We start from the raw sequence: 13,792 nt of genomic DNA, 5'->3' as shown, positions 1-13,792 counted from the left end.
AACTGGTTTACTTCTCCAATGATTAACAAGAGAAGCACCTTTTACCCACCAACGTGGCATTATCCTGAACAGATTTTAAAATATACATCTACACCACGTGGAATCTCTTTAACACGATTATGGCTGAAACTAACACCACCACAGATGAAACTAACAACGTCACCACCAATGAACACAGATCTGCTTCATCAGTAAGTTATTTAAGAAGACGTAAGCACGCTTCTCATTTTTATTTGATCTCAACAACTAAACCAAGATTTACTTCGGTGCTATGAAAAAGCCCGAGATGATCCTTCAATCGGATACATGAGCGGTTAAAACAATACTGGGACAAAGTTCATCTCAACTTAAATACCTTCACAGTGAAACAGCTTCAACAACATACATGCATGCATGCATGCATGCATACATACATACATACGTACATGTGAAGACGTGTGGCTTAGTGGTTAGGGAATTCGGCTCATGATCGTAAGGTCGTGAGTTCAATTCCCGGCGACGCGTTATGTCCTTGAGCAAGACACTTTATTTCACGTTGCTCCAGTTCACTCAGCTGGCAAAAATGAGCAGTACTTGTATTAAAAAGAGCCAGCCTTGTCACACTCTGTGTCGCGCTGAATCTCCCTGAGAACTACGTTAAGGGTACACGTGTCTGTGGAGTGCTCAGCCACTTGCACGTTAATTTCACGAGCAGGCTGTTCCGTTGACCGTATCAGCTGGAACCGACATCGTCGTAACCGACGGAGTGCTCCTTGTATAGATGCATGAATACATGCATACACACACGCGCATATATGCATACATACATACACACACATACATGCATACGTGCATATATACACACATACATACATGCATGCATGCATATATATACATACATGCATATATATATACATACATGCATACGTACATACATACACACGCACACATACACGTATACATACAAACATACATACATGCATACGTACACACACATACATGCTGAAATAACTGATGAGAGTTCCATAATTTCTTTTTGAATAACCTTCACAAACGATTTGTTTCCAGTGATCAGATGCTTGTGCTATCTATACCATCTATCCATACCATCATTCTTGTGCTATCTATACCATCATTCCCCAACCCCACCCCATCAGATTATCATTGCTTGTACACATGCATGGTGTGCCACACCTCAAATGTCGACATAATCGCAGTGCAATGGGACATGAAGTGTTTTGCTCAAGAATACGACACACTGAGTAGTCCGGGAATTGAAACCACGTCCTTCCGATCGTGACTAGAAGACACAAACCATCAAGCCACACACCTTCACATATGTATACATACAAGTCTCCTACTCTGTGTGTGTGTGTGTGTGTGTGTGTGTGTGTGTGTGTGTGTGTGTGTGTGTGTGTGTGTGTGTGTGTGTGTATGTGTGTGTGTATGTGTGTGTGTGTGTGCGCGAAATTTCAACATCAACAATAGGGTACTTTTGCTTGTATGTATGTATGTATGTATGTACGTACGTACGTATATGTGCAGATTTGTATGTATGTATGTATGTATGTATGTATGTACGTACGTACGTATGTATGTACGTACGTACGTACGTACGTACGTACGTACGTATGTATGTATGTATGTATGTATGTATGTATGTATGTATGTATGTATGTATGTATGTATGGAAATGCAGTTCTCAGGCTGTATCTAGGTGAATTTTTTAAAAATCATATTGTTGCATAAGCGACGTCGTGAGAAACCTGTTATTCAAAATTTACATAAATATGTGCATCACAACAATGCGACGATGTCCCTGATTTTCAGTTTGAGAGCCAACTGCAGTTTTATAACTGTAAATAAAGAACTTTTGTACCAGCTAGACAACCTCGAGATCTAACAAAGGAAACTCTATACCAACGTTTCTTAAACGTTAGCTTTCTGTGACATGTGACCGTCGGTTCTGCGAGAAATTGTGATAAATATGTTTATTTTTCGCAAAAAGCATTTTTGAGTCATTGTTGTAGTCAATTCTATATTCAGAATTTTATTGTACAAGCTCGACACATTTGAAATACAAGCGTCTGACTGTACCAAGGAGACCCCACGAGGAAAATGATCTTTTGATCTATCAGCGGGGAATTGTTGCGGAATTTGGTGTAAACAAGATTTTAATTAAGACCTAGGACATAAATGTACTCTACTCTGCTTTACTTCAGTTTAAGTCCCTTGGCTACAGGAGATAAGGTCGGACAAATGTCGTCTTCATGACGGTTACTGAGCCGCAAACACGTGTCCTCCACTGTCCTCTTATCTCCAGACAATAAAACTGTCCTTTTCTTTGGTGGTATGTCAATTGTAGAGAATCCTTGATTTCTGAGATAATCTCCGCTCTCAAATGAAGACAGATTTAATTGCTATTTGGTAATTACGACACATCCTCTACAGGTAGAGATAATTTTAATAAACCAAGAATTTATGTTGTATGGTATTTTATATACCTGTATTTCTCTATGATGTTCAAATGAATGTTATTTCTCTTCGCTTGGTCAATAATAAAAAATGCACACTCAGATAATACTCTATCCGGCGTATGTGAGCAATGCCTTGAGGAAGCCTTGTGCATCCTGTTAAGTAATGAAAACTTGGTAAACAAGCATGGTGAGAAAATACCGAGATGTCCCCATCCCGCCAAATATGCAATTTCTAGATTCAGCAATGTGAAATAATGATAATTCAGTGAACCCTCTCCCTCTCTTCTTCCCCTCTACCCATGTGTGCGTGTGTCTGGTTGTATTTCTCTCTACATATACGTATGTGTGCCTGTCCATGTGTTTACAATGCATGAATGTATGTACCTACATAAGTAAATATATATATGTGTGTGTGTGTGTGTATAAGTGTGTGTATGCACACATGAGTATATGTGTATGTATAAACGTGCGAGTGTATGGATGTGCATATATTCATATATGTGTATGCATGTGAGTGTGTGTACACATCTGTATTTGTGTGCGCGTGTTTATATGTGTAAGTATATATCTATGTATATATATATATATATATATATATATATATATATATATATATATATATATATATATATATATATATATATCTTTCACTTGTTTCAGTCATTTGACTGCGGCCATGCTGGAGCACCGCCTTTAGTCGAGCAAATCGACCCCAGGACTTATTCTTTGTAAGCCTAGTACTTATTCTATCGGTCTTTTTTTGCCGAACCGCTAAGTGACGGGGACATAAACACACCAGCATCGGTTGTCAAGCAATGCTAGGGGGACAAACACAGACACACAAACACACACATCTATATATACATGCACATATATACGACGGGCTTCTTTCAGTTTCCGTCTACCAAATCCACTCACAAGGCTTTGGTCAGCCCGAGGCTATAGTAGAAGACACTTGCCCAAAGTGCCACGCAGTGGGACTGAACCCGGAACCATGTGGTTGGTAAGCAAGCTACTTACCACACAGCCACTCCTATCCATGTATGCGTGCATACATGTGTATATTATATGTATACGTGTATATATATATATATGTATTATTTTGTTTAAAAGAGTTCCAACACTGTCTGTTTTTTATGTTTTATTTATTCCTGCAAAACCAATGTGGGATATTCCTGCAAAACCAATGTGGGATATAGAATATGGAATATACAATATAATATACAATATATAATATAAAATAAAAATGGATGGTACAATGAAATAAAGTATTGAATGTCTTATTGAATATATGGAATATGTCTTATTGAATATATGAAATATTGAGTGTTCAATATAAAGAATTAAATATATAAAGGCGAATACGTATTTTCATACCTTGTGGTATTCATCATGGTCTACGTCTGACAGATATATATATATATGTATATCTGTATATGTGTATGAATATATATATGTATATGTGTATGAATACATATATATTTATATGTATGGGTGTGAGTGTGTGCGTGTGTGTGCATGTATACACGGGTATCTGTGTGTCTATATGCATGCGAGTGTAGGTATGTCTATATATGTGTATGTATGTGAGTGCACGTACATATCCGTATACGCGAGCGTCTGTGTATATACGTAGGTAGATGTAGGTGTATATTTATATGTGTGTGTGTGTGTGTGTGTGGATGTGGATGTGTGTATATATATATATATATATATATATATATATATATATATATATATATATATATATATATATATATATATATATATATATATATATATATACATATATATATATATATATATATGCATGAGTGTGTGTGTGCGTGTGTATGTGTGTATGTGTGTATGTGTCCGAGCGTTGAATCGTAAAGGTTAGCTAAGGAAAATCACATGTGTAACCAGCCATGAAGAACAAATCACCAGTACAAAGAAATAAAATGCCTATCCCTTTAAAATTGCAACCACTTTCACAGTACCAGACTCTCCATCCCACTACATCTACACATTCAAAGCAGTTTGCCAACAGCCCTTCAGTAACAACAAACCCTGATAAGTTCAGTGACTACTACTAAATTCAGGCCAAGACAGAGAGGATGTTCTTGAAGCCGATGATTTTAAACTTACGGAGACAATATTTACATATCGCTTGAAGAAACACAACTAGATCTCATAGTACAGGGAAACAGTTGCATAATCAAGTACCTGCACACTAGGAGTGATTGTAAAATAAATATCCAACCGTACCCCTTCTTGTTGACCCCAATTTTTTTCAATTAACCATTTACACACGACAGATGCCCTAATGCAAAACTGAAAGTACGTATAATACTTCTACTGGAGAGCAGAGGGTGAAATCTGAAGGTGGATGAGGCTTTATACTGTACTCTACTACGTTCTTAACAGAATATATCATAAACTATATATATATATATATATATATATATATATATATATATATATATATATATATATATATATATATATATAGTAGTATTAGGACTCGATTTCATTCGGGTCTACTCGGGTCACATTTTAAAGATGAGGAATTTTGCCCTAGAGGCCACGCCTTTCAACTGAGCAAACTCAAACTTGCCATGCAAACTCCCCAGCACTTTTAACATAGGTGTGCAAATTTTCAGGTCAATCTGACCACATTTCCTAACACTTTTACCTGTACAACTGCTTCTGAGACAACATCTGCCCTTTTCACAAATATATAGCAGATATATGTAAATTATAAAAGCGTAAAGTAGAAATTGTAGCTTTAAGTATTTTACTTTTCCACAAGGACACACAACCTCGATAAGTAAATAAATATATAAATGACATGTGAATAAATAAATAGATTAAATAAATATATTAAATATATAAATGAATAAACAAACGAAATAAATAAGTAAAACGAGTGAACGAAACAATATTCTCTTCTGTGTTATCACAATTGTTGTCTGTAAATGTAGTGAGTTTTATTCAGTAGATTCAACTGAAATTTAACTCTCTCTTTCTTTTCTTTTCTGTATTTTTTTTTTTGTTTTCTTTTTTCATTTTAATCAGTCTGACTGATATTGGATAAAGTAGGGGCAGTGAGAGGAAGGAGAGAAGTAAGATTAAAAATAGAGAGTATATGACAGAAAGAGAGAAAGGGGGAGGGAGAGAGAGAGGAGTGTGTGTGTGGGTTTGCGTAGTTATGTGAAAATGCTTTGTGTGTGTGTGAAATAGTCCCTGTGATTGTGAGAGTGAGTGTGTGTGGGTTGTGTGGGTATGTTTGAGTATGTGTGAAATAGATTGTGAGTGTTATATGTGTCTATGTACGCCAACGATTGCATACGTGCCTTTACAACAGACCATCAACTAATTCAGTTTGTAATCTTTGAAAAATACAGTTTTACATTTTTTTTTCTAAAAGAACGAACAAATCAAACATCAACAAACAAAGGAGAATCGTTACCACTGAGAAAGGCAAAACGGTAAGACACAACTTCACATTTCTCTTTCGCATTTCATTGACAAGAAGAAAAATACGACAAAACCAGCAAACTTACAATCGACATTGGTGCTGTTAATTATTTGTTGTGAGAAGGCAGCGAGCTGCTTTCATCCTTTCAGGGTCGATAAATTAAGCACCAGTTACGCACTGGGGTCGATGTAATCGACTTAATCCCTTTATCTGTCCTTGTTTGTCCCCTCTATTGCCCTCTGTGGGCAATAAAGAAATAAGAAACGTTAGCACGCCGGGCGAAATGCTTAGCGGTATTTCGTCTGTCTTTACGTCCTGAGTTCAAATTCCGCCGAGGTCGACTTTGCCTTTCATCCTTTCGGGGTCGATAACCAGTTGCGTACTAGGATCGATCTAATCGACTGACCCCACTCTCCAAAAATTATCTGTTGTGGAGGCGCAATGGTCCAGTGGTTAGGGCAGCGGACTCGCGGTCGTAGGATTGCGGTTTTGATTTTCAGACCGGGCATTATGAGTGTTTATTGAGCGAAAACACCTAAAAAGCCCCACGTCGCTCCTGCAAGGGTTGGTGGCGAACCCTTTCATCATAACTTTCTCTTACTCTTCCTGTTTCTGTTGTACCAGTATTTCAAAGGGCCAGCCTTGTCACACTCTGTCTCATGCTGAATCTCCCCGAGAACTACGTTATGGGTACACATGTCTGTGGAGTGCACGTTAATTTCATGAGCACACTATTCCGTTAATCGAATCAACTGGAACCCTTGTCGTCGTAACCGACGAAGTGTCACAAATAATTATCTGTTAACTTAATAATTTCTCATTAATTTCAGTTTGATAATTGTATTTCTTCAACTGATTCCATTCATCGAATTAAGATTCATACTGGGCGGGAGTCACTACTGCTTCCAGCGGTTTTAATCGATTATATTGATTTCATTCAATCTGGTAGCATATATTATCAATAGCTACTTTATCTATCCACTCCATCGATTTTCCCCGTCGACTATTAATGGGAGGGTCGTGGCGTTAGAGTCCTCAGGCATCTCTTCCGTAGAGTCCTATCAGAAGCAACTGTCATTAAACTCTCCGACAGACGGATCTCCAAAGCGTGACCGACTGCAATTATGGATATCATCCAAACATCTCGTTCTTGTTCCACCCCTGGGTCTTCTGCCGATTCACTAAGCTTGAAAAATCCGTCTTGTGATTCTTTCCTGCAGCATTCTAACCACATGTACATATTTCTGAAGTTGGGGTCTCTCAATGCGGAGAAATAGGGTCTTCACTTGGAGGGACTCCTTAATCTCCGAATTACGAAACCTGTCAATTAACGTTACCCTAGAGATCCTTCGGAGGTACCCCCTTTTCGGCCGCTTGTATTCGCGATCCTACTCTTTGGATATCTGTATATCGAATTACTAAATTGCGTTTTAACATGCAGAGTCACAAGTCGACACACAGGTCTGCATAAACATAGGCAGGGTTTAATGTATATTTATCAATTCTGGCATGGAACGAAGTAACATAATGCGATTTCACTTTTGCTTATATTTTATCGATCCGAGAGATGAAACGAAGCACACAAAGTTTCCATTGTTCCACAGTTTCAACCACTCACTATTCATTAATGTTCATTAATGAAACAAACATAGAAATAAATAAAGGCATTTTATTAAAAATGTATTTATATTTTATATATAGGCTGCGGTGAATAAATTGTCTAGATTACGCAAAATTGAAAATAACACTGACATATCATTTTAACAGATATATTCACCAAAATTACATCAAAATATCTTGAAATACTGAAGAGTAAATTTATTCAATAAAATCGCCATTGGTTTCCACCACGGCCTCCAGACGACTTCGGAATCTCCTACAACTCTTTTGGACAGTCTTCTTGCTTAAGTTGGTGAACGCTGCCATAATCTTTGCCTTCAGTTCACCTTTGATGTTACAATGAGTTCTGTTGGTGTCTCACTCAACTGCGCCTCACACATAATAAAGGGGGCTGCTGTCTATGGAATTAGACGGCCAGATGTTAGGAGTGGTGTGGTCGCAGAAATTGTCCTACTGCCATGATTGGGTTCTCCTGCTTGTGTGGCATTGTGCAGAGTCCTGCTACCAGACATAGGGTCTTTCAGCAGTCACCCTCTTGACCCAGGGCAGCACTACCTCCTCCAGGCACTAGAATTTAGGCCTCCGTGTTGAGTCTGAGGCTGTGTGGGAAGATGAATGGAGGCATAACGTCGCCATCGCTAGTGATCACTGCAAATACCATGATGTTGACTGGATGTTTGATTTTTATCACGCTCGGTATATGTCCTCTGATTGCACTGTCCTCAGATTGACACCCAAACACTCTGAAATGTTTGTATTGGACTGTCCAGCGCGAATGCCAAGCAGTACAGCATGTTGTTTCCAAATTTCTGGTAGAGTGAATCGCATCATGGTACTGTTTTTCTCACAGACGGTGCCGAACTGACCCAACTATACTGTACAGTCGACAAAATCAAAAACAAACAATGCGTATGCGAGAAAATTACCCATCACAGCCTGTATATATCTCAAGTAGGGCTTCTGGAAGTAATTTTGTTAAACAGAACGAGACTGTTTTCAGGTCCAGAAGTCAAGAGTGATTGTGAGTTTTGTTCTTTCTTTTTTAAGGGTTGACCTGTCAAATATTCACGGTCCCTTCCCTGACTTTCCTGACCTTCGACGGTGTACTAGCAAATGGTGTAGACAGAGTGTGTGTCGCTCGGGAAAACCCTTGAATTTACCCCCTCAATGGGTCCCCATGCCTATACAGGCTTATACAGCAAACTCAAAAATGCCACCCTCATTCAAACGTTGCCAAGGATGTACAGTCTCCTCGTCCCCACCCTCAGCTACGCTACTGGTATCAACTGGATCCCCACCTCCACCTCTTCTTCTCCCTTATCACAATAAATGTGAAGCTGTTCTCTTCTTATCTCGAGTGTACTGTAACATACCGCGGCCGATTGATAATATATCTTCAAGTTAGACTGTAGGACGCTGCTCTATCGCAGCTAACTTTATATGCAGAGGAAGAGTCCGGGTTGGGGTTTAAAACATTCATTAAATTCACAATGCTGCCACTGTTCACAATGGGAAATTATTTTCTAAACCGTTAGCCAGTTGATTAAAGCTCGTTATAAACCTTGTCGCTGATGCCAACGTTTCTTAACCAGGATTGCACTGCAGCATCAAGGATGGGATACGAACCATCGAACTCTTGGTCCCTTCTTTCGTGACCCCACCTTTTTAAGTGTATAGCAATTTTTTCAAAAATGTAATAAAATTTACACTTGATATTTTTCATAGGAAAATATTCCTGAGTATTTGTTTGTAGCAGCATAGCTAGATACGAGGGGGCGACCTGCCCCGAGAGATTCTTTTATAGTGTCAGCGCTTCTGGGTTTTCTGTACAAGCTTCTATAGGGGCACGGTGGGGATGGTAAACTGAAGAGCTTCCCAGGTGGCATACAATCTACTGTTTGTAGTAAATAGTGTACGTCTTGCGTCTATGGCTTAGAAAGGGTAAAATGATAAAGACACCCTTCAGTTATGAATGACCATGAGATTGCACCTAGAAAGTTCCCTTCCGAGGCACAAGTCCGGGCAAAGCTGTTTATGGAAGACCAGAAGTCACACATGCATACCAACCTCCCCACAGATGTTATCCAAGGGAAAGGCAAAGGGACCGATACAGCTTGGCACCAGTGACGTTGCAACTCATTTCTACAGCTGAGTGAACTGGAGCAATGTGCAATAAACTGTCTTGCTCAAGAACATAACACACATCCCGGTCCAGGAATCGAACTCATTACTTTATGATTGTGAACCCGACGCTCTAACCACTGAGACATGCGCATTCACGTCTATGGCTTATTGTATGACATTTTCAGGATTTCTGAGAAATTAATGATGAAGAGATTTTAAAATCTTTGAAGATGAAAATATTTGATGAAAAAAATATTAGAAAAATCTCGTTGTTTACAAAACAGTTGAAAATCACCGACGCAAAATCGTTGGAGCCAAAACCTATTGAGCCATGGGTTCCACAAGGTTTATATTCAGTCCTGGGCAAGAGTCTATTCAATCAACTACTTGTAAGGTAGACTATTTTAATAAAAGGCAAAAATCGACACTGATAGAATTCGAACTCATAACTTCAAAGAAAATCCTACTTCCGTTTCAACCGCTTCCTTACTTTTCTTTCCGATGTACTTAGTTTAATGTGAAACACAGGGCGTATTGTGCTACAAAGTGGCTTCACAACATATGGGTGTACTTTGCTTTAATGCAAGATATAGATAAAGTAGCTTTCTGATAATGATAAAGTGAAGCATTCAAATCTAAGGAAACCAGTGACGGTCACGATAACAAAAGCCGATTAGTAGACTTAACCCAAATGAATAGCACATATGATACAATTCTGTGTTCTTCAGACATACAATATCTGGCATATTTTACAGATGTTTTAAGATATTATATTATTAAGGCGGCGGACTGGCATACGGGTTAGCACGTCGGTCGAAACGATTAGCGATATTTCGTCTGTCTTTACGTTCTGAGTTCAAGTTCCGCTGGGGTCGACTTTTCCTTTTATCCTTTTAGTCGATAAATTAAGTACCAGTTGCGTACTGGGTCGATCTAATCGACTGGCCCCTCTCCCCAAACATTTCGGGCATTATTCCTCGAGGAGAAAAAAATATATACGTTTACAGCAATCAAGTAGATAATTTGTTGTTTCTTTTCTTGTTTGAATTTTTTTAATCCATTAAAGTTTTTCTTTAAATTATTGAGCCCTCATTTGATTTATTTGGAACCTTTCAGATTTTAAAAAATAGCATTAAATTTATCTGAGCACCTCTGAATCTACCAAGACCCTTCTAAGTTTTGGGACCTCTTCAAACTGCTTAAAGACCCTTCATTTGATGGGACCCGTTTAAGTTGTGACTTTTTAAAAATACTTTGAGCTTGCTTATGTTTTATTCTAATATAATCTTTTCTACTCTAGGCGGAAGGCCCGAAATTTTGGGGAGGGGACCAGTCGATTAGATCGATCCCAGTACGCAACTGGTACTTAATTTATCGACCCGAAAGGATGGAAGGCAAAGTCAACCTCGGCGGAATTAGAACTCAGAACATAAAGACAGACGAAACACTGTTAAGCATTTCTAAGGTAGCGAGCTGGCAGAAACGTTAGCACACCGGGCGAAATGCATAGCGGTATTTCGTCTGCCGTTACGTTCTGAGTTCAAATTCCGCCGAGGTCGACTTTGCCTTTCATCCTTTGGGGGTCGATAAATTAAGTACCAGTTACGCACTGGGGTTGATGTAATCGACTTAATCCCTTTGTTTGTCCCCTCTATGTTTAGACCCTTGGGGGCAATAAAGAAATAGGAAACACTGCTAAGCATTTCGCCCGGCGTGCTAACGTTTCTTCCAACTCGCCGCCTTTTTTCTTCTGATATAATAAGAGGGTAACCAACTGCAATACATTTTCCAAACAAGACAACATCGTCACAAACTAGCAAAGCGATGGCAGTCATTAAAATTATGGAATATGCAAAAATAAAAAATTTAGAAAATGCAAAACTGATATGAAATTATAAATATTTTATAAATGTTTTTTTGTATTTAAATTATTTTCAAAGTTATATTTGTTTTTGTAATGCACAATCTCGTTTACAAAACCGTTGAAAATTACCGACGCGAAATCTTTGGAACCAAAACCTATTGAGCCATAGGTTCCACAAGGTTTATATCCAGTCCTGGGCAAGAGTCTATTCAATCAACTACTTGTAAGATAGACTTTTTTAATAAAAGGCAAATATCGACACTGATAGAATTCGAACTCATAACTTCAGAGAGAATCCTACTTCCGTTTCAACCGCTTCCTTACTTTTCTTTCCGATGTACTTAGTTTAATGTGAAACACAGGGCGTATTGTGCTACAAAGTGGCTTCACAACATATGGGTGTACTTTGCTTTAATGCAAGATATAGATAAAGCAGCTTTCTGATAATGATAAAGTGAAGCATTCAAATCTAAGGAAACCAGTGACGGTCACGATAACAAAAGCCGATTAGTAGACTTAACCCAAATGAATTACGCATATGATACAATTCTGTGTTCTTCAGACATACAATATCTGGCATATTTTACAGATGTTTTAAGATATTATATTATTAAGGCGGCGGACTGGCATACGGGTTAGCACGTCGGTCGAAACGATTAGCGATATTTCGCCTGTCTTTACGTTCTTAGTTCAAGTTCCGCTGAGGTCGACTTTTCCTTCATCCTTTTATTCGATAAATTAAGTACCAGTTGCGTACTGGATCGATCTAATCGACTGGCTCCCCTCCCCAAACATTTCGGGCCTTGTGCCTAGAGTAGAAAAGTAGAAAAGAATTCTGTGTTCTTCAGACATACAATGTCTGACATATTTTACAAATGTTTTAAGATATTATATTATATTGTGTCTGTGTGTATATATTTATGTATGTATATATGTACTATGTAAAAGCTTAGCAGGGTAAAATGCTTAGCGACATTTCGTCCGTTTTTACATTCTGTGTTCAAATACTGCCGAAATTGACTTTACCGTTCATCCTTTCAGAGTCAAGAAAATAAATACTAAGCAATCACTGGAATCGATGTAATTGGTTAAGTCCCCTCTACCCACCATCTATTTTTCAGGTCTTTAGTAGATAGGACGCGGCGAGGAGACAGATTCGTTACCATGACGAACAAAATGCTAAACGAATTTCTTCCGGCTTTTTACGTTCTGAATCCAAATACTGCCGAAGTTGACTTTGCCTTTCGTCCTTTCGAAATCGATAAAATAAATACCAGTAGAGCATTGGAATTGATGTAATCGACTAAGCCCCTCCCTTCAAAATTGTTGGCCTTGGGCCAAAATTTGAAACTATTATTATTATGTCTTCTAAATGATAATTTTATTCGATGGAAACGTCAAAGAAAAGATTCTTCACGATCACATTTCTTGTTTTTATCCAGATTTACCAAAGTCTTCAGATCCGAATGTGACCGAGTTGATAGATCAACAGAGCAATCAACAAAGACTTTGGTGGAAATCTGTGGAGGTCGATAAAAGGACGAGACACAATCATGAACAAGGCGTTCCAGCCATACCAATCCTATCTTTCTCTTTGGCTTTGCATATCTAGAATTATCAAATGCGTCCCTCATTTTTTTAAGACGATAAAATGAAATCTGAGAAAGATTCGGCTGCTATTTCTTGCAGGTTGATGGACCTCGTTCTGTAAAACCAGATGATCGACATGGAAAATCCTGTTTCGTGAAGTTTAAATCTATTGATTGATACCTTCTCGGCACATAGCGTTCTCCTCCAATTTTCTTCCAGGATATTCTTTTCTACTCAAGGCACAAGGCCCGAAATTTTGGGGGAGGAGCTAATCGATTAGATCGATCCCAGTGCGCAACGGGTACTTAATTTATCGACCCCGAAAAGATGAAAGGCAAAGTCGACCTCGGCGGAATTTGAGGTCAGAACGTAACGGCAGACGAAATACCGCTAAGCATTTCGCCTGGCGTGCTAACGTTTCTGCCAGCTCTCCGCCTTAATTTTCTTCCGAGATATTGGCTGAGAGATAAATCTCTCCCTTGCATAACATTTTGTTTTTCTTGAGCCTTGAGACTCCTAAGGCCGGTTACCCGGTTTTTATGGTGTATATAAGTGATCGAGATCACAACAAACGGACACCGGTTTGTTACTGAGTTGAAGAGTAGTAATTTGGGAAGGAGATGACAAGTCAGTAATATCGGCCCCAGTACTTTATTTTATCGACCCTGAAAGGATGGA

At 38.6% G+C, this 13,792-nt stretch overlaps 1 protein-coding gene across 1 annotated transcript in view; it reads left to right on the top strand.

Moving 5' to 3' along the window:
* Positions 1-5,568: 5,568 nt before the first annotated feature.
* LOC106872797 (uncharacterized) overlaps positions 5,569-13,792 on the top strand; it is a 33,353-nt gene continuing 25,129 nt past the window's right edge. Inside the window, exon 1 of the mRNA XM_089355657.1 lies at positions 5,569-5,926. The gene's annotated coding sequence lies outside the window, so the exon portion shown is untranslated. The remainder of the gene's footprint in view (positions 5,927-13,792) is intronic.

This window comes from Octopus bimaculoides, chromosome 7 (assembly GCF_046866305.1).
Source record: "Octopus bimaculoides isolate indiv1 chromosome 7, ASM4686630v1, whole genome shotgun sequence".
Taxonomy (NCBI): Eukaryota; Metazoa; Mollusca; class Cephalopoda; order Octopoda; family Octopodidae; genus Octopus; species Octopus bimaculoides.
Note: the sequence above shows the minus strand (reverse complement) of the source record. Positions and strands in the feature narration are given on the sequence as shown.